This window comes from Choloepus didactylus, chromosome 16 (genome assembly GCF_015220235.1).
Source record: "Choloepus didactylus isolate mChoDid1 chromosome 16, mChoDid1.pri, whole genome shotgun sequence".
Lineage (NCBI taxonomy): Eukaryota > Metazoa > Chordata > Mammalia > Pilosa > Megalonychidae > Choloepus > Choloepus didactylus.
The window spans coordinates 19,865,029-19,880,821 of record NC_051322.1 but is presented as its reverse complement, the minus strand read 5'-3'; the positions used below and the strand labels follow the sequence as shown (position 1 = coordinate 19,880,821).

The 15,793-nt window shown below is 35.1% G+C and overlaps 1 long non-coding RNA gene across 1 annotated transcript in view; it reads left to right on the top strand.

Annotated features, from left to right (window-relative positions):
- LOC119511163 overlaps positions 1–14,472 on the top strand; it is a 67,128-nt gene extending 52,656 nt beyond the window's left edge. Inside the window, exon 3 of the long non-coding RNA XR_005212165.1 lies at positions 14,436–14,472. This is a non-coding gene — a long non-coding RNA (uncharacterized LOC119511163). The remainder of the gene's footprint in view (positions 1–14,435) is intronic.
- Positions 14,473–15,793: the final 1,321 nt, after the last annotated feature.

Below are 15,793 nucleotides of genomic sequence, written 5' to 3'. Positions count from 1 at the left end.
ACACTTAAAATTTTTAAAAGATTTGTGCATGTGATAATTCTCTGATAATTTTTGTTATCAGTGTTGGTTACATTTTACTTCTATGTTTTTCTAAATCTGTAAAACTATATTGGTCTTTGGAGTAATACAATACTAAGGAAATCAAATCTATATACTTTAAAAGAAATTACAGGGAATTTCACTTCAAACATTATGGAGTAAGGAGGACAATTTTCTTTCCAAAAAGCAACGATTAAGCTGGACAAAACTAAAAAAAAACTGCTGTGGAAATTGACCAAAAATGTGCAACAAACTGAGAAGGATATGTTGTAATTAGAGAAGGAGACAATGTAACTAGAGGTGATTCAATCATTGAGCATGTGCAGATTGATTATATGCTTAGTCACAGAACATATATAAGAAAATGGCAGCCTTAATATGATGATGGGCATGATTTTTAGTACTATAATGAGGTATAGGTCACTTATAGATTAAAGTCTAAGCTACTGGACATGTCATGCGGGCCCATCTTCGTTAGATCCAGCTTCGGTAATTAAGATAACTTTGGGCTTTGGATGGGTTAGTTCTGGGCTGACCCAAGACCCTTCATTAATAAACATTAGGGGTTGTCTTTGGTGATCATAAGACTCTAAAGTAGAAAAACTGGATAAAATGGGTACAAGTGAAGTTCAGTCACAAGGTTTTTACAATCACAAGAACACAAGATAAAGGCTATACAATCATTATCAGAGCTCAAGACAGCTGGATTACAGTTCAGAAATTTCAAGTATTTCCCTCTGTCTATTCTAATATACCAGAAAGTAAAAAGAAATATTTATATAATGATTCAGTAATCATAATCATCCCTTAAATCTTAACTTCTTGGTTACAGCTCCTCCCTCTCATTTCACAATTCTCTCAATCTTGAGGGATATCTTGGTGACAACTCTTCTCATTTCTTCATGCTGAAAAGGGGCATCAATATTATGGGGCAATGAGATGAAGCTGGTTGTTGTTCTTGGAGAGACTGATGTTCTGGGTTTCAGGGTTTGTATGGCATAGGAAAAATCTGGAGACTTTAAGTCTCTGAAAAACAAACTTAATAAGTAAAACTGTTATAGATCCGTGGGTATCCTTTAGGGTTCCAGGAGCACTGTTGGTTGAGCTTTGCCATACTGTGGCAGTTTGCAGTATCTGGCTGAAATTTGCATGAGATTAACCTCCAGAATGACCTCTTGGCTGTATTTGACATCTCTTAATCACTGAAACTCTATTTACTTCTTTTCCCTCTTTTGTTCAACCAATCCCATGATGCCAGGTCCAGGCCCATCCCTGAGAGTCATGTCCCAAATTGCAAGGGAGACTTATACCCCTGGAAGTCATGACCCATGTAAGGTGGGGAGGTAGTGAGTTTACTTGTCTAGACAGAGAGACTACATCTGAGCAACAAAAGAGATTCTCTTGGGTGACTCCTAGGGATTAATTTTAAGTAGGCTTAGATTTGCTGTTACAATTGCTTCTTGGCCTTTTGGGTAAGATCAAGTGTAGACTTGCCATTACAGAAATAAGTTTCATAATGGAAAGCCTCAAAATCAAGTGAGCCCCTATTGCTTAAGAGAATATCAAGAATTTTACAGGTGGGGAAGTTTAATAGTTCTACTTTTTCTCCAGTCCCTAAAGGGACTTTGCAAATGCTTTCTCCTTTTCTGCCCCAAAATACTCTGAAATGCATCAGGGTAAAACATTAACTTGTAAAGAATATTAAGATTTTATTCCTTATTTTAGGTTCCATGTCAAATAAAACTGAATTCGATTGTTCACATAAACTGACAAGACAGGTTAAATTAGATTGTGTGCTACAGAAAATTTCAATTTTGAACACAATAAACATCTCTTCTTTTGGGCTCACACAGAAGTTAAAGTTTTAAAATAAAGACAATATGATCTCTTACCCTGTATTCTGATTTACCTTAGTCTTAACCAGATCAGCTTCATTCATATCTCTATTGAAGGCTGATCTCTCTTTCAGTTTCCTTAACTGTTGCTGTGTGGAGTAATGCGGACTTTCAGAGCTGGAGAACTCTAACTCTGAGACTCAGGTGTCCCACAGATACTTAAAGTTCCCAGGACAGACCAGGTTATACAAAGAGCAGAGCATCTCAGAATTCAGAAATAACAGTTAAAGCTCAAGAGTAAATGTGACTGCTGTAAGAGCTTACAATCTAAGCCCTAATTTTCTGATAAGCATTTTTAAATGAAGCTATTTTCAGAAATAAAAACATGTTGCATTGTCTTATGTTGACAAACCATGGCAAAAGTTTTGTCCTGTTTCACCTATACACATTTACCAGGGTTATGTTAATTAACAGGTAGAACATAATCTATATATTTGTCCTGCATCCCTTTTAAATTCTCTCCTTGTAGCAGATAAAGCTCTGACTTGTAGCTGACCACATTTATTTTTAGAGAAGCATTAGAGTAAAGCAGTGCAACTGAGAAGTAAATTTTGCTGTTTCCATTACCTGTAGTCTTTCTGAAAATAACTAAAACCATGACTAACAATACCAAACAGTTGTCTAGCATCATACAGATCAGTATCAGGATATAACATGGACAGTGAGGACATTGACAAGTCTTTAGGAATTTTATACAATCTCTAAATATCTGAAAAACATTTCACCCACACAAATTTAGCTAAGAAAAGAATAGAAAATCCATTTTAATTATTGTAATACTTCCCAAACACCTCCTATATATATGTTAAACTATTTTAACCCCTCATTTTTACAAGGTGAAAGAACAAATCTTTTGTAACAGTTTTCCTTTAAAAGTCTGAAGACTTTTTTTCTGAAATAAAGGATGAAAAGTGCAACATAAACATCAATAAGGATATTATTCTGATATGAAATCTTTCTCTTCTAGACTGAGTACTCAGATGATTAAGAAAAACTTTTTGTAACTTTTCACTAAGAGCAAACTAACAGTCTACATTATTTTAACAGAGAGAGAACTAAACTTTAGTTTTGTATGATTACAAGGTTTGACACAAAAGCTTTTAAAAATTTTTTATAAACTGGCTTATCAGATTTTTAGTCAGCATTGACTATGAAAGACAGAATTCACTTTTATGAACCTGCTACAACTTTCCATATCCATTCAGGGCTAGTAGTCAGATACAAACAAAATTCACTTTCACGAACTTTTTACAACAACAAACAAAATTCACTTTATTCAGAAAATATGATCATCTCCGTATGGAAAATAACAAAAATACTATCCATCCCACTATGTTTTATTTATCCAGACTGCATACAATCAGAAATAAATTTGATAATTAATTCACAAAGCTCTTTGAATATGCCTTGAATATGCATACTACCTTCCAGTAACAATATTCATGAAGGGGAGAAGAGACAGAGATACTATAACATAATGGAAGAAGAAAAAATGTATGCTTGGGTTTGAAAGCAGCCAGGCATTTATATATTTTATACTCACAATACACAAATGATTATGTCACAATATGCCTAAAATTTCTCAGTCCAATTCAGCACTACCTTCAAAGGTCAGGAGAGCCCAAGTTTGAAATAAAATAATTTCTTCAATAATTAAGGGATTTGTATCCAGAAAAAAATTCAAAAAGTTTCAATGTTATTCCCAGGTATTAAATAATACCAAGAATATGTTAGTTCACAAGATTAAGTTATGACTTCTAAAAAGTTAGTTCAGAGCTCTGTTTATTCAAATGCTGCTTTCTTATTTAAAGGTCTTACAAGTGTCATCTCTTCTATGAGGTTTTCTTAGGTCATTCTTTATCTCTCTGCTTTTTAAAATTCTCCCAGCATTTTATTCCTTTGTTACCACTGTCTTATACTATGCCCTGCCCTGGTACATGTATATTCTATCTAGAATATAAACTTTTGAAGATAACAACTATGCTTTCCCCATTCATGACAGCACTTCTAACAAAAATATACTGATTGACATTAACAAAGCCACTACAAATTCAAATTCTTCCACATATTGTGGTTACAAATGTCAAAGTAATTAAAAAGCCAGATTCTTTGAAATCCAGATAATCAAGGCTACAAAAATCTCATTTATATTTCTTACTAAACTTAACTAATTTCTTAAATAGGATATATTTTTTCCTCTGGGACTTCAGGAGTACTAATTTATACATTTACATGAAAGTGCTTATTTATTTTTAAGCAGTTCAAATACAGCTCTTTAAGAATTTTTTGTTAATTTGCTATTACCATCCGGAGATATGAGAATATACATTGAACAGGCAGACAAACACAAATAGAGAATTAGTTACACAATAAACAGAACCTCAGAAATACTTTTGAGAGGGACAAATAAAGGATTGAGTATACATCATTTCATCCCATTTCTGCTCTTTTGCAGAACAATTCTGGCTGTAATACAGTGTTCTTTCCATAGAGCCATTCTCAGGCCATTTTTCTCCTGATTTTAAATCATATTGAGGCCAGATTATATTACAGAAATAAACCTTTTTCTCATAGACGCATATCTAAAATCTTTCCAAATTTTCAATACAGCCCAAAGTTTCCCATTTTAAAGAATTTCTGTAGTCAGTAACCAGTTAGTAACACTTGACCAATACAAACGCAGTAAGACACCAACTAACAAATTTTAAAGATACTATATATTTAAGTAACACACCCTTTAATAACTAGACTAGACACACCAATCAACAATTAAACAGGCATTAAACCTTACTCTAAGTAACAAAAGCACTTACTATACCCAGGTAGCACATCAGTTAACAGTTAAACAGGCATACTTAATTGTTGGATTACTTATTTTCCAAGAGTATGCTCAACAGACAAACTCAGGTCAGAGCCTCACACCCCATGCAGAATAAAACAGAAAGTGCAGAGGTCAGAGCAAGGGGGATCATTCTGGAGGTGAGATCTTGGCCTTCAAGGGGGATCATTCTGGAAGCGAGACCTCAAACCACCAAACTCACTTCCCGATCCACTTTTACCCTGATGACCCACTCACCCAGTCAAATATCCAGACTCAGAACTGGAAACGGTTTTTCTCTTTGGAGCTTTTTAAGGTGCCAAAGGGTCTGGAGTGTGGGCAGAACAGTGGAAAAACAAATTGCTGAACCTCAGGACTAAAGAATGTCTGGCAGCTGCAAAAGGTTTGGTTACCATGCTTGCCTGTCCTACAGGGCTCCAGAGCCTCAGACAGCAACCCATCTGGGTCACCAAATTGTTACTGGAAAAAGGTGGTGGATTCTTTGAAACTCTGGTATCTCAGGAATTTGGCATTTGAGTGCATTGGGCAAAGAATCTACCGCCATTGTCCAGTAACATATATATTCACAAACTACTGAACTTTAGGTAATAACAGCACTGTGAATCTTTATTTAACACAAAATAAGACAGTAAAGGAGGAAAAGTAGAATAAAAAAGGATATGAGACAAAGAGAAATGAAAATTAAAAATGGCAGACTTCATTCTAACCATGTCAATAATTAGGTTAAATATAATGGACCACACATTCCTCACAAAAAGGAGAGATTGTCAGATGGGATTTAAAAAAGCATGACTTAACTATATACCATATACAAAATGATATGCTTTAGATTCAAGGACACAAATAGGTCAACAGTAAAAGGATGGAAAAAGATATACTATGCAAACTGTAACTATAAGAGAGTTTGAGTAGCTGTATTAAGATCAGAAAAATATACTTTAAGCTGTAAAATATCACTAGAGACAAAAGAGGTACATTTTATAATGACAAATAGGTCAATACATCAAAAAGATATAAAAATTATAAATGTATATGACCCCAACAGAGCTGCAACATACATTAAAAAACTGAGATAATTGGAAGGATATATAGACAATTCAACACAAATAATTAGAAATTTCAATGCATCATTCTCAATAATTTATAGAAAAACTAGAAGGAAAATCAGCAAGACTTAAACAGCAAAAACAAAATACAAATTTACCTAACTTGAAATTTATAAACATCCCACACAATGACTGCAGGATAGACATTCTTTTAAAGGGCACATGGAACAATCTCCAGGACAGGCTAGATTCTGGGTCACAAAACAAGTTTCAATAAATTTTAAAGATTGAAATGACAGAAAATATATACTATGACCGTAATGGAATTAAAATAGAGAGCCATAACAAAAGAGGGGAAGATCCCAAATATTTAGAATTGATACAAAGTAATCACAATGGAAGCCAAAAAAAATATTTTGGTCTAAATGAAATGAAACCAAAATATATCAAAATTTATGAGAGTCAAATGAAGCAGGACTTAGAGGGAATGTATAATGTCAAAGTTCCTATATCAGTAAAGAAGAAATATCTCAAGTCAAAAACTTGATCCTCCACTTTAAAAACTAGAAAAATAAGAAAACTAAAAACCTAAACCCAAAGCAAGCAGAAGGTAGGAAATCATAAAGAATAGATCAATGAAATAGAAAGTAGAAAAACAGTAGAGAAAAATCATTGTAACCAAAAGTGAGTTATCAATCAGTAAATTGACAAAGTCTTAGATAAACTGACCAAAAAAATAATAATAATAATAAGAGAAAATAGACAATCTGTTACCATCAGAAAACACAGTCCTAAACAGTCAGGCCCACTTGATCCCACATCAAACAGAGGAACACGTCTCTTTGCCTTGGTGATAAGGTGAGTTTATTGAAGATGCATCAAAAAGGAACTAGAGGAGAAAAAAACTCTTTCCAAGACCAGTTCAGAGTGAGAAGGCTGGTTTTGGCGTATATAACCGAAACAGACAAAGAAATGGCTAGGAGCCAGAAGAAAGCAGAAGGGAAAAAAGAATAAAGCGGAAAAGCTGTTTGGTCAGCATGTCCTGTTATCTTGTAGGCCCTTCTTGTTGTTGACTATTTGGGCTTTTGATCTTGTCCTTCCAAAGGGAGGACAGTGCTGACATTAGTTCATAGGATGTTTCATTCCTGCAAGCAGAGCAAGGGAGGATTTTATGACTATTACAGAAAAGGAACAGAGTAAATTTTTGAGATTAAATTAACAGCAAGCTATTTCAACCACATCAAGGTATTTAAAAAAGGGCTTTTAGGCTTAAAATAACTCAAGGCTGCTTGAGTGAAATGATCATAATAAACATTTTTCTAGCTACTGAAGTCCATATTAAGTTTTCTTTTTTCTTTTTTTTTTTTTTTGCTGAAGGATTAATTGAGTATTTTCTACCTATCCAGTTATCAAAACCAATAGATTCAGGCAAGGAGGACCATCACTACCACCCTGACTGAAAATTAAAGGATTATAAGGCATATTATGAAAAACTTTAGGTCAATAAATTAGAGAACTTAGATGAAATGGACAGATCTCTAGAAAGATGACAGTGACCAAAACTGATTTAAGAAGTTAAAAAAAATATATAAAATGAGTAAAGAAATTGAATTTGTAATTTAAAAATCTCCACACAAAGAAAATTTTGGGTCCAAATATCATCAATGGTACATTGTATCCACAAGTAAAAACAAAAATGGCACCAATTCCTCACAAACTTTTTCAGAAATACAGGAGGACAATACCACATCCTGGAGAAGATGTGAAGCAAGAGGAACTCTCAAATATTGCTAGTGGGAATGCCAAGTAAAACGATCACTTTGGAAACCAGTTTGGCAGTTTCTTCTATTTTTAAATAAATTTACCATGTGATTTAACAATCCCATCTCTAGATAATTTTCCCAGGTCAAAATGTTTATCCACAAAAAAGCTTGTTTGCAAATATTTTTAGCAGCTTTATTTATAATAGCCCCAAACTGAAAATAACCTATTCATTAAATATGAATGGATACATAAATTTTGGTACATCCATACGATGGAATACTAGTCAACAAGCAAAGGTAACACACCACTGATACAAGAAACAGTAGGAACAAATTTCTTAAGCATTATCAGATGGGAAAGAAGCCAAGCATGAAAAGTTATATTCTCTTTCATTCCTTTATACAACATCCTAGAAAAGATGAAATGATAAGAACAAAAGTTATAGCAGTGGTTCCCAGAGCGTGAGGGTCATGGGAAGGGATTGACCACAACAGGCACCAGGAGTCGTTTTGATACAACAGAAACTCCTAGAAATGTGCACCTAAAAAGGATGAGTTAGATTGTGTTAGATGTGTTAGATTCAGTTAAACCAGAAATTTAAAAATAGAGAGAAATGCTAGGAAGGGGTGGTTAGCCCTTCTCCCTGCTGCCCCTCACTGTCTGACTCCTGGCAACCCAGCCAGACGGGACACTTGCTCTCCTCTCGGAACAGTTAGAAACACCCTGGGGCAGAGGACAAAATGCGTCATTCAGGTTCCACTGACTCAAATCATCTCAAATGCCCTGCTCAGGCCAGAACAGATACCGGTTTCCCACTCTTCCATCCATCTTTAGTTTCCTTCTTAGTTTTGGTTTTCAGTAAGATGCCATGTTTTTCCTATTGAACCTTCATACTGGCTGAAAAATAGTCTAGTCTGTGTCCACATGGAGGTCAAATCTGATTTGGTGACAACATTATTTTAGAAAACACTTCCTTCATACAGGTTTTGTCTATGTAAAATAAAATAAAATAGAAATAAGCTGTGCTCTTTCTATATGAAAATTTCAAAGTACATTAAGGAGCATGGATCTTTTTGTGCCATCTTGCCAAAATTCTATTAAGTGAAATAACATTCAAATGGTTAGTAGGGCAGGGAATATTAATTGCTGTAGAATGAATGCTGAATTTGTTTCAAGATGAATTTGATTTCTCATTTTAAAATATGAGAATATTAATATGCCCTTTTCAGTGTCCTCTTGAGAGAATTAACTGATATTGCATATGTAAATTATATAAGGCTCAGAGAAATTAGGCAATTTGTTTAAATTTATCCTGTGTAAATGACAGCTGAGGTATCTGGTACTAATTATTAGTGGCCCTTGTTTAGATTTATGTGGGAAGAGAGCTCGTGGAAACTGGTATCTTTATAGGCTTAAATTACATATGTTACTTTACTGTGAATTCACGTAAGAAAATTTACTATAATCCCTTTACTACTTTCCTAACATAAAATATGCACACAAAGTTTATATGTGTGCGTGTACCTAGAAACTTTCCTTGTATTTATTTAATTGGGCCACCAGATGGCATTATTAGTCCACAGGCTGTCAAAATTTCTTGTAAGATTTCTTATGAAACTTTGACGTCCTTTATTTGTGCTGGGTTAAGTAAATCTATGGCTTATTAACGTTCGTTTCCATATATGTGGTACTCCATTTACCGTTCTTACATGAAGTGCTGCTGAAAAATCCAACATGTTGCATATCCTTTAAATTTTGTGGCAAGTCTATTCATACCTCATGCAGGTAAAAGTCATTCAGACATCCCTATCTGGTTGAAAATTGAGACTGTTTCTATTCATCCCTAAAGTAATGTTGATAAAGGAATCTTCCAGAAAATGTGAAGTTATCTCAGTCAGGCAGTGCAGGGAGGGTTAAGTCTGGGCGGAGTTTTGTTCCTTGGTGTTGGCTTTTATCCCATTCCGTGTGGCCGTTTACCTCTTTGTGTTTTATTTTTCTGCTGTGTAAAGTCACAGGGTTAAACTAGATAGTGAATATTTCTTCCTCCTTTGACTCACAATGTTTGATTCATAAAATTTTACAGAAGAGGCTGGAAAAATGTGGGAACAATATACCTGTCATGGTTAGTTGAAATTTATTAAATAACCGCATCACATATAGTAAAAAGCAAATGTTTTGCAAAAGGGGTACATATATGAAAAATTGAAAATAGAAAGCCTGGAAGCAGTAGTCCAAGTCCATATCAAGTACCTGCTAGCCCATTCCCAGGCTTCCCTTTCCCCCCAAATCAGGAAGCCCCTCTGGGCCCATCATCTCCTGGGAAGACATCCCTCTGAAAGCTCTCCACTGCACCTTCCCCACCACACTGACAAGGGTGCTTCGGTGGGCCACTTACATTATGCCCACTCCCGAGTCAGGCCATGCACGAGCTCCCAGTGGTCACGCCCCAGAAGCCCTTCCTATGGCAGCTCTCGCGAATAACACTGGAGGCTTTGCCCATGGCCCAGAGAGAGGCACATCAGGCAGACTGGCCTATTCAATGTGAGTAGAAAAGAAAGAATAAAAACCTGTATTCTAGAGGTGGTATGGTAGTGAGAAATATGAGTGAAACAGGGACAGCATCATCACAGTTTTCAAATGGAAAGGTGGTTCACACCTGCAAGATAAGTTCAAGTTTAAGGAAATCACATGGCCAGTTCTGGGAGACAAGTTGACTAGAGGCATGTGAAAACACATTAAAAATGCAAAATGCTAATCCTTTCTATTTTTACTATAACATCCATATCCCTTCTCTTTTAGCTAGTTTGGAACAAAAATAAAATCAGAATCTATTTTGCTCTAAATTAAACATCCCATGCTTTACAAGTACAAAACTGATTTTGAGATAAATTGTGTAGGTTTGTGTTACAACATCTATTTACAGCACACCCAAGCTTTCAAATTAAGCTAACTGATCAAAATAGTATTCAAACCTTCATTTTGTCAGCATTTCTCCCATTCTTCATGTTGACTCTAAATGCCATTTTTTGACTCTCTAAACCCTTATTTACCTCTATTAAAGTTTATTGTATTTTATTATAAATATATGATTTTTGACCCTGGTCTCTGCTATGCTACACTCCAAATACTGCCTGTTCATCATTTTATATTCCCAAAGGCCTAACATTTTACATGGCAATCAGTGGGTGCTGATTTATGTTGTATGGATGAATGATTTTGAATTTCTAAGGAAAGAAATAGGAATTAGATAAAATATCAACATAGAGATACCACCAAAAAAAAAAAAAAAGTCTCTTCTCATTGCAATTCCCTGCCCTGGAATTTTGGAACCAATTTTTTTCTGGGGAATAGAATGATCACCAGTGAAGAAGAGGCAGAATTGAGGCCAAGTATACATAGTTATACATATAAAAATTGAGACTTACTTTCTATTAAATTTTGGGAGCCATAAAAGCATTGCACTGAGAGTGGAGTATAATTCCTTGTCTTGTGAGAGATGAATAGAAGAGAAACTTTACTGGGGGAAATGACATGTGAGGAACATGAAGAGAAGAATTCAGTGATGACATATTTTTGATCATTTAATTTTAAGTTAGATTTCTATCTTATTTAAAATATTTTTCCACCTCATCTTTTAATTATCTCTCATGATTAAATATTGTAATTTTAAGGTAATTTTAAGTAGTCCACTGTAAGTATACTTAAAGATTTGGAGTCTGGTTAGGATTTTTATTTTGCCTTTTAAATTCAGTTTTCCTATAATCTGGAATCACAAAGAATGTATTTTTCTGGTAATTGACAAGTCTACTCTGACAAAGCTCTCTTAATAAGCATTGCAAATTTTCTAGAGACAGGTACACTGTCTTCATTTTCTAGGGCTGCTGTAACAACATACCCCAAACTGGGTGGCTTAAAACAACAGAAATGTACTGTCTCAGAGTTCTGGAGGCTGGAAGTCTGAACCGAATGTGTTGGCAGGACCGTGTTCCCTCTGAACCCCCAGGATAAAATCCTTTCTTGCCTCTTCCAGCTCCTGCTGGTTTGCCAGCCATCTTTGGCAGTCCTTGGCTGGCAGCTGCAGCCCTTCAATCTCTGCCTCCACCATCCTATGACTGCCTTCTTTCTGTGTCTTTTCTGTGTCTCTTCTCCCCTTCTAGAAGAACATCAGTTATATTGGATTAAGGGCCCACTCTACTCTACTATAATCTCATATTAATTATGAGGAAATAACTAATTCCTTCTGCAATGATCCTTTTTCCAAATAAGGTCACATTCATGGTACTGGGAGTTAGGAAATAAGCAAGTCTTTTTGGGGGGACCCAATTAACACAGTTTTACTTTACTTGCAGTTAGTCATGTGTCAAAGAAAAAAGTATATAAAAACAACTGTAAGCTCTGGGAAGCAAGGATCTTTGTTCGCTTTGTTCATTTCTTATCTTTACTGCTTCGAGCTGTGCCTTAATCTAGAAGGTTCTCAGTAACATTTTTTTGAAGGCACAGAAGCAGTTGTCATTTGTCTAATAGATTGTTTTTTTGAAAGAAGTAAAAAAATTAAGGTTAAATCACTGGAAATTCTCAGAGGAAAATGGAAGCAGCCTCAAGTTATATGAAAAATAGTGCCTGGAGTGTCAAAACTAAAGATATTGGAAGCTACAGTTTAAAAGAAGAATGAATCTCTCATACAGTGAATTTTCGTAAACAATAAAGATAACTGAACTGGTACAGAATTTGGTAAGGATGGCTTGGCTGAAAGAGTTGCAGGTAGGTTCCTTTAACAAAGTTTCTCGGGTGTTTTATTTCTTTTTGTTTCCCCAGTGCCTAGAATAGTGCATAACGTTTGGTACGTGTTGAATCAATACCTGCTGAATGAATGAATGACCCCAATGAATTTAAGGATGGATGCTTGAGAGGTTGCATATATATTGCAATTATATGACCCTTGCTCTTCTCTAAATTTTTTAAAAGGAGGGATGGGAAACAAACTGTTGCATTCATAGTTTGGAACTCACTGGAAAAAAGCAGGAGGAGGAAGAGGCCAGCAATGAAAGGAAGGAAAAAGGCTGGCTTGCCAATGAGTATATTTATCAAATGGTAAAAACCCATCAGGGGTGTAGGTCAATTGGAAATGTCCAAGAAACACTAGAGTGGATTACTTGTAGTTCTAATTTGTCATGAATTCCTTAAAGCACCTATGACAAGATTTTATTCCTTTTTCATTCAGTATGTCTTCAATGTTTTTCCCATTTCATCTAGATCTGGATATTTCTGATCTCTATGTGTATAATCTTTCCCACTACTCTTCTTTGTATCTCCACTACTTTCTGCTGGGTCCAAGGCCAAATTATACATGCATCTTTTAAAAGGCAACAGTTCTGTAGTTGCCGAGTAATTACTTTTTCAACTTCTAAAGCAAAATTTTTTTAAAAAAATACTATTTACAGTGTGGAATTGAGTACACATCTGATGGAGCTCAACACATTTATTTTTCCCCTCAAAAAATCATTTAGTTTGAGTCACATTGAAAGCTATACTGACATTAAATAACTCATTCTATTGCTTTAAATTGCTTTTCTACCTACACATTATCCAAAGTACAAAATAACCTCCAAATATTCCATATTTGGAGCTGGTGCATTTTAAACACACACATACATGCACACACATAAACACACATTTGTACTACTTCAATGTTAATAGATAATAGCAACAAAAAGCAAAGAGAATTGTGACATAGTTTTGGCTTTTGGGGCTACAGTAAGTAATTCTCATGAACAGAGATGTTATTGGCAATTGGGTTTTTTGAGTGTTACTCAATTTGATGCTAATTTTTAACAAAAGTGTTCATTACATTAGAATTTATTGTACCTTTTATAAGATTATCTAAATTATCTAGAAAATATTAGCACTATGGTTGACTTTTAATTAGCATATTCGAAGAAGAAAATTTAGTCCAAGCAGGGATATAAGGGTATTGATTATCTGTCTTCTATGCCACAGGGTCAAGTTTAATATGAGTGCTGTTTGTTTTAATATAAATTCCTAGAATGGCATTGAAATCTGTCACAACTATTGATCTTTGTTTTAAACAGCCAATGATCATTGATTTGAGCAGAAAAATTATTGGGATGGATTTAGCACATGCTTGCTATGACTTGTAGTCAATAACTGACCCTATTGAATAGGCATTCATAATATTGCACTTTGGGCATATCTGTCAAAGCACTCACCATCCAAAAAGATACAGTGGTTGAGAATATTGGAAGTGACTTGTACACCACCTGTCCTTGCTGGTTATTTTCTGATGGATTGCCAGAGGAGCTGGAGAGAAATTGTGCATAGGTGTGTGGGTATGTTGTGGAGTGTATACAGCAGAAGCTATGCTAACTGAAATATCGTCAGGAAGTATCTGTAACTCTTCAGAAAATTCCCGGAAACTAAAAGCATTACAGTTTAAGTAATATCTGGATTCCCATACACAATCATTGAAGTAATGATTTAATATGTGTGGGCTCTGAAGATATGGCTAGATTTGAAAATTCAACGATTTCCTATTTCTTAACAAATATTAGATTTTATCAGTCAGTCTGAAATCCCTCTAAGTTCTGCAAGTTCAGAGCTAGAAAACAGAGATACCATACAGTAGAGACTCTCAATGAAACTGCTCACTCAGAGTTATCCCTGCTCTAGCTAGACTTCTATATTCATTTGACACTGATCTGACCTTTATGAGACTTTCTGATTTAGGTTTTTGTCTTGTTTTTCACTAGTGTATTGCATTCTATGACCTTGGAACTAACTCATATTTTTTGCCTGGTTCCTATTTTCTGTTGTTACTCTGTTGATTTTACACAGCTCCCATAGGCTTGGCCTGCAGCTGCCCACGTGAACCTGAATGTTACAACTGACCATGATTCTGCACATGGCAGGGAAGGAAACTTACATTCAATCTTGAAGAAAAACACCTAAAGGTGATTCCAGGGTGATGAGTAGACTTTGAATCTTGTGTCTTCATTTCCATTTTGTTCTTTCTTGAGGGCAGTGTTAATTGAGAAGGAAAATTAGCTAATCTTGAGCAAGTTACTCTGTCTCCTAAGATTCATATCACTAATGTATATAATGAGGGTCTTAATTTTTTTTTTCATTTTTATTAAGATTGTTCAGATACCATACAATTATCCAAAGATCCAAAGTGTACAATCACTTGCCCCTGGGTACCCTCATACAGCTGTGCATCCATCACACTTAATTTTTGTTCAATTTTTAGAAACTTTTCATTACTCCAGACAAGAAATAAAGTGAAAGATGAAAAAAGAAAAAAAGAAAAGGAAACTCTAATCCTCCCCTATCCCTAACCACCCCCCCTCAATTGTTGACTCGTAGTATTGATATAGTACATTTGTTACTGTTTATGAAAAAAATGTTGAAATACTACTAACTGTAGTATATAGTTTGTAATAGGTATATATTTCTTCCCTATATGCCCCTCTATTATTAACTTCTAATTGTATTGTCATACATTTGTTCTGGTTCATGGAAGCGATTTCTAGTATTTGTACAGTTGATCATGGACATTGCCCACCATAGGATTCAGTTTTATACATTCCCATCTTTTGACCTCCAACTTTCCTTCTGGTGACATATACGACTCTGAGCTTCCCCTTTCCACCTCATTCACACACCATTCGGCGCTGTTAGTTATTCTCACATCTTGCTACCAATACCCCATTCATTTCCAAACATTTAAGTTCATCCTAATTGAACATTCTGCTCATACTAAGCAACCATTCTCCATTCTTAAGCCTCGTCCTATATCTTGGTACCTTATATTTCATGTCTATGAGTTTACATATTATAATCAGTTCCTATCAGTGAGACCCTGCAATAATTGTCCTTATGTGTCTGGCTTCTTTCACTCAGTATATTGTCCTCGAGGTTTTGTCATCAACCCATTTTTTTTTTAGTATGGTTTTGTTCACTAACCATACATTCCATCCCAAGTAAATAATTGATGATTCTCTGCATGGTCATACATTTATGTGTTCATCACCTTCACCACTATCTATATAAGGGCATCTACATTCCTTCTACAAGGCAGGAGGGAGAGTCAAAGAAGGCAGAGAGGCAAAAGAAAGAGGAAAAAAAATAACAGCTAGGAAGCAGCAAAAGGAAAAACAACCCCAAATCAAAGTAGAATAAAGAATCAGACAATA